Genomic DNA, 10273 nt, shown 5'->3' with positions numbered 1-10273 from the left:
TTATTGTGCAATGATCTTTATATTTTAACATATGTAATAAAATAATTGCAGCAATAGTTACATCAGTAATAAAAAAGTTTTGAAGGAGATTTTGTTTTTGCAATCATGCTATAATAAATATATTGTGACATCAAAAATATTGTTTTTACCAGTTTGAGTTATGGAATCTAAATACATTTTGTTCAGTTTAGTGTATCAAATGGGCAAGTAAGAAGAAAATATAAAAAAATCTAATCATAGTAAGATAATTAGATATAAAATCTCCTGAAAATAAACTGTAATATGATTACTTTTATTCTATAATAATCTGTTTAAACTGATTTTTTTTTTTTTTTTTATTAATATTAGAAAGAAAAAAATGGCAACCAAATAGTTGTAAGTGCTTTTATGTTCCTGACTTTAATATTTTTGTTATACGTACTTATTGTGGACATTTTTTACATATATACATTTATATATTATTATAATATATTATATTATTAAAATAAATTGTAAGATATATGATATTCCCAATTAAAAGTTTATTTATATACTTATGGACCCTAATTAGTCAATAGACTTTGTCAAACTATTGAATTATTATTATTGATGAATTTATGTATTTGCATTGGCTTTAGTACTTTATTATAAGATATGTTTTGGTGTTTTCTTTGGTTTTATAATCACTTCCATGAAATACAATTTTATTTATATTTGTATTCTTTTGAAATACTTAAATTAAATTAATTTTTTTTTTTTAACGCCATTATTGTTAGTTTCAGAATTAGAAAAATATTACTAAAAAGGCCAATGTGTCATAATATCTATGTTACTTAATTATTATTATTAATAATATAATCTATATAAATACATAATATGTCAAGCAAAATCAATAAAGTAGTCTGTATAGTGTCTGCATTCTAATTATTTTATTTTTTATGGACCTCTACAATGTAATGGAACCTTTTGTATCTTGTATTATTTTAAATAGTATTGTAATTATTCAGAACTTGATGGTCTTGGACTGATCAGATATTTGAATAATGTTAAATCATGAGTCATTATAACTAATTGAATTGATAAACTTGAAAGATTATGCAAATTAAATTTGTATGATCACTTAAAATTAAGTCAACTTATCACGATCTAGATTATAATGAAAATAAAAATGATTTACTTATGAATATTGCAATTAGAAATCATCCATGGGGTTTCATTGAACAAATGTTTATTTAATAATATATTTTAAATATTATATTATTAATACTATAATGATTTGTAATGTAAAAAAAAATGATAGCTTTTATTCGATACAGATAAGATTGTTATTAATTTTTTTTTTTGTTAAAATTAATTTTGGAGGACGCCTCTTGAAAATATTGTAAATGATATTTTCGAATTTTGGTGTTTCAACGATCTATTGACATTGGTGTTATCATCTAGCTTACACCCAAAAACGCATTTATTATTTCGAAAGAGAACACGATAATGTTATTGAGTGTTCTTTCTTAATTTTTAATCCGAGGAAAGAATTTTTTTTATTTCTAATATATTTATAATACTGTATTTAAATAAGTATATTTTATAATATCATGGAGGCTATAATGTGAAAGTGAGTTGGATTATCTTAATAATCTTAATAACCTTTATCACAATGTACCGTATTCTAGGATAATTGCACCAAGGGACAAGAATTAAGAAATGCCCCTACATAGCATAGCATAACACAGAACTTCTCATAAGCACATTTTTTCGACGCAACACTGGTGACAAATACAGTATTCAGATTTTTATAGTAAATACTTAATTATATAACAATTATTGTAGGCCACCTCATAAGTCATGTAGATGACTTCACGATCTTACGTCGAAGACGTAATTTGTTCTGTGATCGAGACATACGAATGCCCAAATTGCAAACTTGCAAACTAGGCGAAGTTGTGAAATTTTCTGTCCTGCGGACATCGAGTATACATTAGGACTATTACTATAATATTAGGGAGTAGGAGAGTGGGCTTTGAAATCTAATCGGAATACGATCTGCCAATTAAAATTTGACTGTATTGAGTCCAGGTAATTGATGAATCCCTCGAACTCCCCAGAGAGGTATGACAGCACGTTTGATCACCTTCATCGGTGATCAAGTCAAGATCGTGTAGCCCAACGGTTGTGTGTCACCTCAAAATTCGCATCCGTTATCTTCGCTGCAGACACGATGGAATTCCTGTCGGACTACTTCGGCTATCCCCAACTCACCCTTAACTTAGATCTAAAGATCACCGTTACAAGTCTCACAAATTCTTGTAATAGAATCCTCTGTGGTCTTTGCGTTTACCTTCGACTAAATCCGTTGGACAGTTTCCGCAAATTAAGCCTCTCCTCGTTTGATCAAGACTGCCAAAAGAAACTCGCTCTTCGACTTCTAGAAGCCCTCGTTTTTCATGACCGAAGGTCTGGGAATAGCAGGCACCGTTCCATTTCTCGGTTTCTTCCCATTAAGCATTGCTACCATGCATGTTACGTTCGTCCATTATCATGGTTTTCTGTTGGCTTTTCCGTCATTAACGATATCAGACTTGCGTTGTCTGACTGCCGGTCCGATTGCCCTGATCTTGTAAAAACCAGGGGTCAATCGTTCCCCTGTGGTGAGCTTATCCATGACAGCTTATTCATCGAATCCCGAAGGTTATGGTTTATTTCGTGGCTGCCCAGCATATCTGCAGTTTGGATTAAAAATAGCGCATGTATAGTATCTAATAATTCAGTTAGGTATGTTAGTTTATATTTTATTCTTGGTTGACTCGTGCAATGCGGTAATGTCACGGAGGACGGTGTTCAAGGGAAGGAAAGTGGTGCATTGGTGGAGTGGGGACATTGCTAAGCTTCGCCAGGCCTCGATCGCTGCCCTCAGGCGATACCAGCGCGCTGGTCGCCGGGCGGACACTGCAGACCGAGCCGATGCGTTTGTCGAATACAACGATGCGAGGAAGAGTCTAAAATTAGCCATACGGAAGGCGCAAGAAGCCAGTTGGAGCAACCTCTGTGACAGCGTCGATAGCGACCCGTGGGGTGTGCCGTTTAAATTGGTCACGAGGAAGCTGGATCGTCGCACTCCGACATTGGATAACTATGCGGTGCTTGCTATTGCACGCGGTCTCTTTCCGGATCTCCCTTCAGTAGACTGGTCTACGATCTCGCATAATGTGGGTGACTCCGCTGAGCTCGTATCCCTCACGGACCTCGATCTCCCTCCGTTCACCACTGACGAGCTGAAGCACGCAGCAGGCAGACTTCCGATGGGGAAAGCTCCAGGGCCCGACCAAGTGCCCAATGAGATGTTAAGATTCGCTGCAATCCGGTTTCTGGAACTCTTCCTCGAGACATATAACGCGTGCATCCACTACGGAAATTTCCCAGACCGATGGAAGAGAGCTACCTTGGTTCTCCTGCACAAGGGTCAGTCCAAGCCTACTGACCAACCGTCGAGCTATAGGCCCATCAGCCTGCTCGACGGCGCGGGTAAATTGCTGGAGCGACTTCTGCTGGCCAGATTGGGTAGCCACATTGAACAGGTTCGTGGACTCAGCGACGCCCAGTACGGCTTCAGGCGCTCGAGATCAACGACTGACGCTATCGCCGAAGTCCTGTGTATAGCGCGGGAAGCTGGTGCGCATGCAGTGAAGGACAGGGACATGTGCGCCATGGTTACCCTAGACGTCAGGAATGCGTTTAACTCGGCTCCATGGGCACATTTCGACGCGTCGCTTCAGCGGTGCTACACGCCGAGGTACTTAGTGGACGTCCTGCGATCTTACATGTCCGCCCGCACGATATCCGTCGCCAGAGTCCCGTCTTCAAGCGTAGCTGCCCTATCGGTGACGTGCGGAATTTCGCAGGGCTCGGTTCTGGGTTCTAATTTGTGGAACGTTTTTTACAATGGTATCCTGAGGCTCCCAGTCCCTAGATCCATTAGACCTTTGGCCTTTGCAGACGATGTGGCCGTAACGTAGAGTTACTCGAGGAAGTCATCAACTCAGTACTTTCAGCAGTCAGTAATTGGTTGTCAGACAACGTATTGTCGTTGGCTCCGGAGAAGTCGGAGTGTGTGATGCTTACCAAGAAGCGTTCCTTCCGTCCACCGTCAATATTGGTAAACGGGCACACAGTCCCAGTCATGCGAACTATGCGCTACATCGGCGTCCATCTAGACACCAGATTGTCTTTCACAGAACACGCACGTATCGTCTCAGCTGGGGTGAAGTCGGCAGCGACGGCTATCGGCAGACTCATGCCAAATATCAAGTGTCCCTCGCAATCAAAGCGACAGCTGCTGATGAGCGTGGTGCATAGCAGATTGCTATATGGTGTCCAGGTATGGTCGGACAGCATCCAAGAGGTCCAGAAGACGAACGACGCGCTGATGCAGGCGCAGCGGATAGTCGCTTTGCGAGTAGCTAGGTGCTACAGGACGGTGTCGGACTTGGTGGTACTACTCCTGGCATGTATGCCACCTGTACCCCTCCTGGCTGCCAAGCGCAAGAGAGCCGCAGTGGCTAAAGATTCCAGCACGCCCCTCTCCAGGGGCATACTGAGGGCGGAGGTCATCCACCATTGGCATACTATGTGGGACGCGACTTCTAAAGCGTCTTGGACAAGAAGACTCATTCCGGACGTTAGCAAGTGGTGGTACTACGGCCCGAAGTCCGTGACATTCCACATGTCCCAGGCACTCTCGGGCCATGGCTGCTTTCAAAAATACCTTCACTCGAGGAACAAGTCACACAGCCCGGAGTGCATTCATTGCTCGGCTTCCCTCGATGACGCGGAGCACACCATTTTCGACTGCCCGTTCTGAGACGATTTCAGAAAAGAGCTTTCACGATCTATCGGTAGGAAACCGGTTCCAGAAGACGTTCTTTCATTCCTATGCATGCCATCTAGAGAAGAACTACCGTTAGACCATCACCGCCGCACCAGGGTACTGGATGCAGCCAAGAGAAATCACCAGTTTTTCTGCAGCATGATAGAAGCAATCCTGAGCCAGAAGGAGGACCTTGAGAGACAGCGCCAAGCTGGAGAAGCTGCTCAGCATCGCGGACTACTCTAGTTATGTTTTCAACCTGTGGGCTGATATGGCCAAATTCAGGGTGGTTAGAGGCCCCCACTTTATGTATTACACTGTTCATGTGTGTAACCTATGAATAACTTGTATTTGTTTTTATTGAACAATAAACGATGTGTCCAGGGAGGCAGTAATGGGAATTCAAATTTCCCTCCCTGTTCACGATTCAAAAAAAAAAAAAAAGGTATGTTAGTTTATATAGTTCTATTTAGTTAATTGTTAATTCAAGTTGAATATTTAAAAATACATTTTTACTTGTACCAGTATTTTATTATGATAAAAAACAATTTTGATGATTTTTAAGTAAAAAGTTGTAAACAATACATTTTTCAATGCATTTTGCCCTAAGATAGCCACAAAAAGCTTAAAATGAGTTTTTCTGTAAAATGAAATAACAATTCCGAGATTCGCTCTTCTGAATGTAATTTGAGGTAACCACAAAATAAAAAAGATAAAAATAAATAAATAAAATCAAAAATTAAGCATATAAGTTTGTTTAAAGACATATATTAAAGTATAGACCAAGAGAAGACTTTTGATATAAAATTGGCCATATACGATTATTATTTACTGAAATATATAACGTCAAAGTTTAAAACTGCTCCAAGTTACGTACCTTCTTTTACGGCGTAGGTATAAACAAATAGATTGTGTTATAGTTACAAAAAATTTTCTTAAAGTTTTTATATCTAAGATATTACGAAGTAATTTAAATTTATAAAATAGTTTTCTAATTAAAATATCTACTGAGTAAATATGTTCAATAAATTTAAGTCTAATCGAAATTGATATCCAAATTTAGAACTTTAGTCGTATGCTATCTACCAGTATGTTATCTACTTTTGGGTGATATCTACGTTGTACGGAGACTCTTATGCAAGAATAACCGTATAATTATAAACATCAATAATACAGTCTACCTAACACATATCATAGCTAGTAAACATATGACTTTCGGTGTGTATCGTAAAAGTGGTGTCTGCTTTAATTATTTTATTTATTTATTTATAATTTTTTGTTAAATCTAAATGGAATATTTTATTGATTTTAATAGACATGTTATTTACAATGATGAAATGTATATCAATTTTTTAAAACAACGCGGTGTTTTGTTTACTGCTAAAATATGCCAGAAAATCAATTCAAATAATGAATTATGTGGAGGGGCTCTTAAGGAATATAGGTATGAAGAACACTGGTAAACGTGATGGAGAAGGTAAAGTTATTGAAGAAAAGTGTTCACGTTGTTAGAAGAAAGGATGCCAAGCATTTCATTCCATCAAAAAACGAAAAATATTCTTTACTTATGTTGACGTAAACGGAAAAATAATAGTGTTCTAAGTTTGTGTCGTAGTTGACGGAGTTCAACTGCGTTCAATCAGTGCATCCAAATACTTTTTTAAAAATATGAAAAAAATTTCTTTAATGTAATAATTCCCAGATGTCTAGTAGTTTAGACCTGCAATTTACATATTGCGAGGTGGAAAATTGTAGATAACATACAACGCCAACAAACAATTGTGGTAGACACATTTTTCAGGTAGATAGAATATGACGACGCGAGTTTCCCAAGTTTATATCTTATAAACCCTCTCTAATGGAATTAATTTATAATTAAATATTAAATAGGTATTTACAAGTATAAGAATGAGTATATAATTACAATTAAAACAGTCGGAATAACATAGAATATCAGAATTTAAGTTTAAGTTTAAAGCCTATATAAATATAATAAACAACCTAACTTAGCACAGTTTCTTGAGATACCGAAAAACTATTGGTTTTTTTGTCACTAAGAATTCCTTCAAGTTGAACTTGTTGAGGCCGGGCTCATTCACAAGAAGGGGGTGAAGGAGCAGTCCCCCTTATAGCAATTTTTAAAAATTTGTTAACAAAATAATACTGATTAGTGATAAAAATTTTAATAATATTAATGAAAAAAAGATAATAATAATATAGGTATTATGAAAGATAATATTACCGACTACTAAAATGTAACCTTGGTACTGGCTAAAATTTGCACAATGGATACCACGAACTATTGATATTCTATAGAGCCATAGGCCTGCTCAGAGCGGGGGTTTATAGGGCTCCCCCCCTCGTGGATACTTGACAAAAATATAACATGTATTAACTACTTACCTACATAGAATTATAATTACTGTATTTCCCAATTTAGAGTTTTTTTTTTTTTTTTCTAACAATTTATTTGTTTATTAGGATCTCCTTATTAGTCTGTATTATTTTATATTGGTGATAGTAACTGTTATTATTTTAAGACCGTGGTAACTACCAACTAATTTGTAGCTACAATCACGAATCACAAAATATAACTCTCAAGTTAATAATTTGTCATATAATATCATATCGCAGATTATTTTAATAATCATTATATAATTTATTCTTTATATAAGTCTGTTTTTATATGTAAAATTGTGATTATATTTTGAGTTTTAGTTTAATTTACAATTACAATGTCGCATAATTAAATCACGAACATTTTTTACCGCTACATCCGCGAGTGCTACTGTAACCGATATAGTTAAACGGAAATCCGAATTGGAAACGGAAAATAGTCAAATGGTTTATAATCAGGTAAGGTAGGTAATTATTTTGAGATTTTTTACTAACAACTACGTAGGTCAGGTTCTATTCTAAGACTTTTTGTCAACAACGCATTAAATTCCCTCTATCCCTCTATCAAAAGTCGCATTTATAACTCTAATCTTAATTAAATATACTAAATATAATTCCTTATATGAATAAACACTACGCTAGATATTAGGTGCACTCTCAAACTAATACTGTACTTCAAATATGAATACATTATACCAGTACAATAAATAGAAAGCCGACGATTTGTAAAATAATTATTGGTGGAATTACTGGAACTGAATCGAAAAAAACCAAGGCTCGCATACCTATTATAATGTTATATTCATAACGCATATAAATAGTGTATTATATACAATATACATAATACTAAATCAAACAAGTACAATTAAGGAAACAATTAAGGAACTACGTCTATGTTCGTCGTAGGTAAGTACCGATAAGGTAATCGACTTCCGAAAAATAATCTTTAAAATAATACATATAACTGGTAAAATAATACAACACGTAATATTAAAAATTTGAAAATCACTTCACTAAAATACGCGTAATTCCCACAAAATTATGATATCTGTGGTTTTTCAAAAATATAATTTTCAAACTATTTTACCCAGGCCCGTAGCCATGGGTTACAGGTGTAGTCCCCCCTTAACTGCGTTAACATTATACTGAAGTCTAAGAAAGGTAAAAATTGATCATAAACCATGATGAAAGCTTATTTATCATAACGAAATATAAACATAACAATAATGTAAAGCCGGTATCAGGTTTCTCATTACATCGTTTTGTCTAATAAACCTAAGCCGTGGTTTTATGCGCGATTTAAAATAAATACATATGACAAAAATGTACATTTGAAATTTTAATATGATAAAATATTTAAATACTTTCTCATACAATAGTACATTACACATGAATAGATATTCATGTGTAATGTACTAATGTATAATTCTTGTACAATAAAGTATACGTAAAGTATTTATTTTGTTGTGTAAAATTTTGAATAACACCCCCCTTTTGAAATAGCAAGATACACGACTGAGTTCACCAATCTTCTTACCCGTAATATTATCATTATAACATTATCAACAACATAAAAATGTACTTCCAAAATCGCAAAAAATGTTCTCGATATCGCAATCAATGCTCAACAGCGCATAGGTATATGCTATGTTAAAATCTTAATTCTTTGCCCGTTATTAAATTACATTATTCTTTAGTATGGAGCATAATACTATATTACTATAATACTATTATAGTATGTGCATAAAGTATGTAGCTGTCTAACATGTAGTTAAATTTAACAGTATAATAGTTTTCAATATTCATTATTATGAATTAAAATTAATGTATCTATAAACATTGATTATAAATATATAATGCTTTGGCATTATTTTTATTTTATTTTTGTATTGTCTTGTTTAATCAAAGTTGGAAAATGTTGTACCTCTTACACAAAAAAATGGTATTAGCTTGTTTTTTTAATTGTGACTTATCTGATCATGAAAAAAATATAGTAAGTATTCTGCTAAATACTGTTCCCTAGCATGCACTGCATTAACAATTACATTTTTAGGTTTTAAAAATGTATGGTCACCTTTAGCAAATTTCTTGTTTCCATTGCTTAATAATAATGCCAAGAGAAATATCAAATTTCAGCAAGCTAGATAAATTTAATTGGTTATCTTATTCCGAAAAACTGGAAGGAGTTTTTTGTAAATATTGTTTAGTCTTTGCTAAATTTGGTGGTAAACGATCTCAAGCTTTAGGAAGTCTTGTGACATTTACTTTTCAAAATTGAAAAAAAGCTTTAGAAGTAAATATACTTATTAATAAAAATTAAATTATTTTCAACTTCTTGACATATCATATTATGATATGAAATTATGATTAATTTATAATATATTCATTAAAATAATTAAAATAATAAATAGGTATTTCAAAAACACTCAAAACATAAATATCTCACCCTTTCTTCATTAAAAACTGAACACTTCTTAAAATCATTTTTAAGTGAACAACTAAGCATTGTAGATATTTTGGATACGGAAATAATGTATATTGATTTTAATATTATATTAAAAAAAGGTGAACCCTCTATTTAAAATTCTTGAAAACACCTCTGCATAGAGCAATAATATGATGAGTAAATATTTACTTTTCATGATTATTCAAGTTTTGAAAAGTATATTTGTTGTACTTGGATAATTCTTAATAATGTTATATAATAGTTTAACTTTCACCTAATTGCTTGATTTTTACCATTTAATCATATATTTAGCAATTTTCTATGTTATAACTAAATATTATAAATAACATATTATAATTTTTTTTTGTAATAGTGATTAAACCATAATAGACGGTAAACAAAAACAAAATCCTTTATAGTATTTTAGCAATAAATACTGACTATAAGACAGACTATAATACCCAAGACACCTACTGAATACAAACATACATGTATAATGTATTTAAATTGTACACTAACCGTGGCATTAGTGCATTTCCAATGCAAATTACAAAAAAATTAATTCCTACTAACGCAAAATAATTATTTTT

At 33.9% G+C, this 10273-nt stretch overlaps 1 pseudogene; it reads left to right on the top strand.

Annotated features, from left to right (window-relative positions):
- The first annotated feature begins 6308 nt into the window (after window positions 1–6308).
- LOC112686611 lies at window positions 6309–9819 on the top strand (annotated as a pseudogene).
- The last annotated feature ends 454 nt before the right edge of the window (window positions 9820–10273 follow it).

This window comes from Sipha flava, unplaced genomic scaffold (assembly GCF_003268045.1).
Source record: "Sipha flava isolate LNK unplaced genomic scaffold, YSA_version1 318_pilon_pilon, whole genome shotgun sequence".
NCBI classification, from domain to species: Eukaryota; Metazoa; Arthropoda; class Insecta; order Hemiptera; family Aphididae; genus Sipha; species Sipha flava.
Note: the sequence above shows the minus strand (reverse complement) of the source record. Positions and strands in the feature narration are given on the sequence as shown.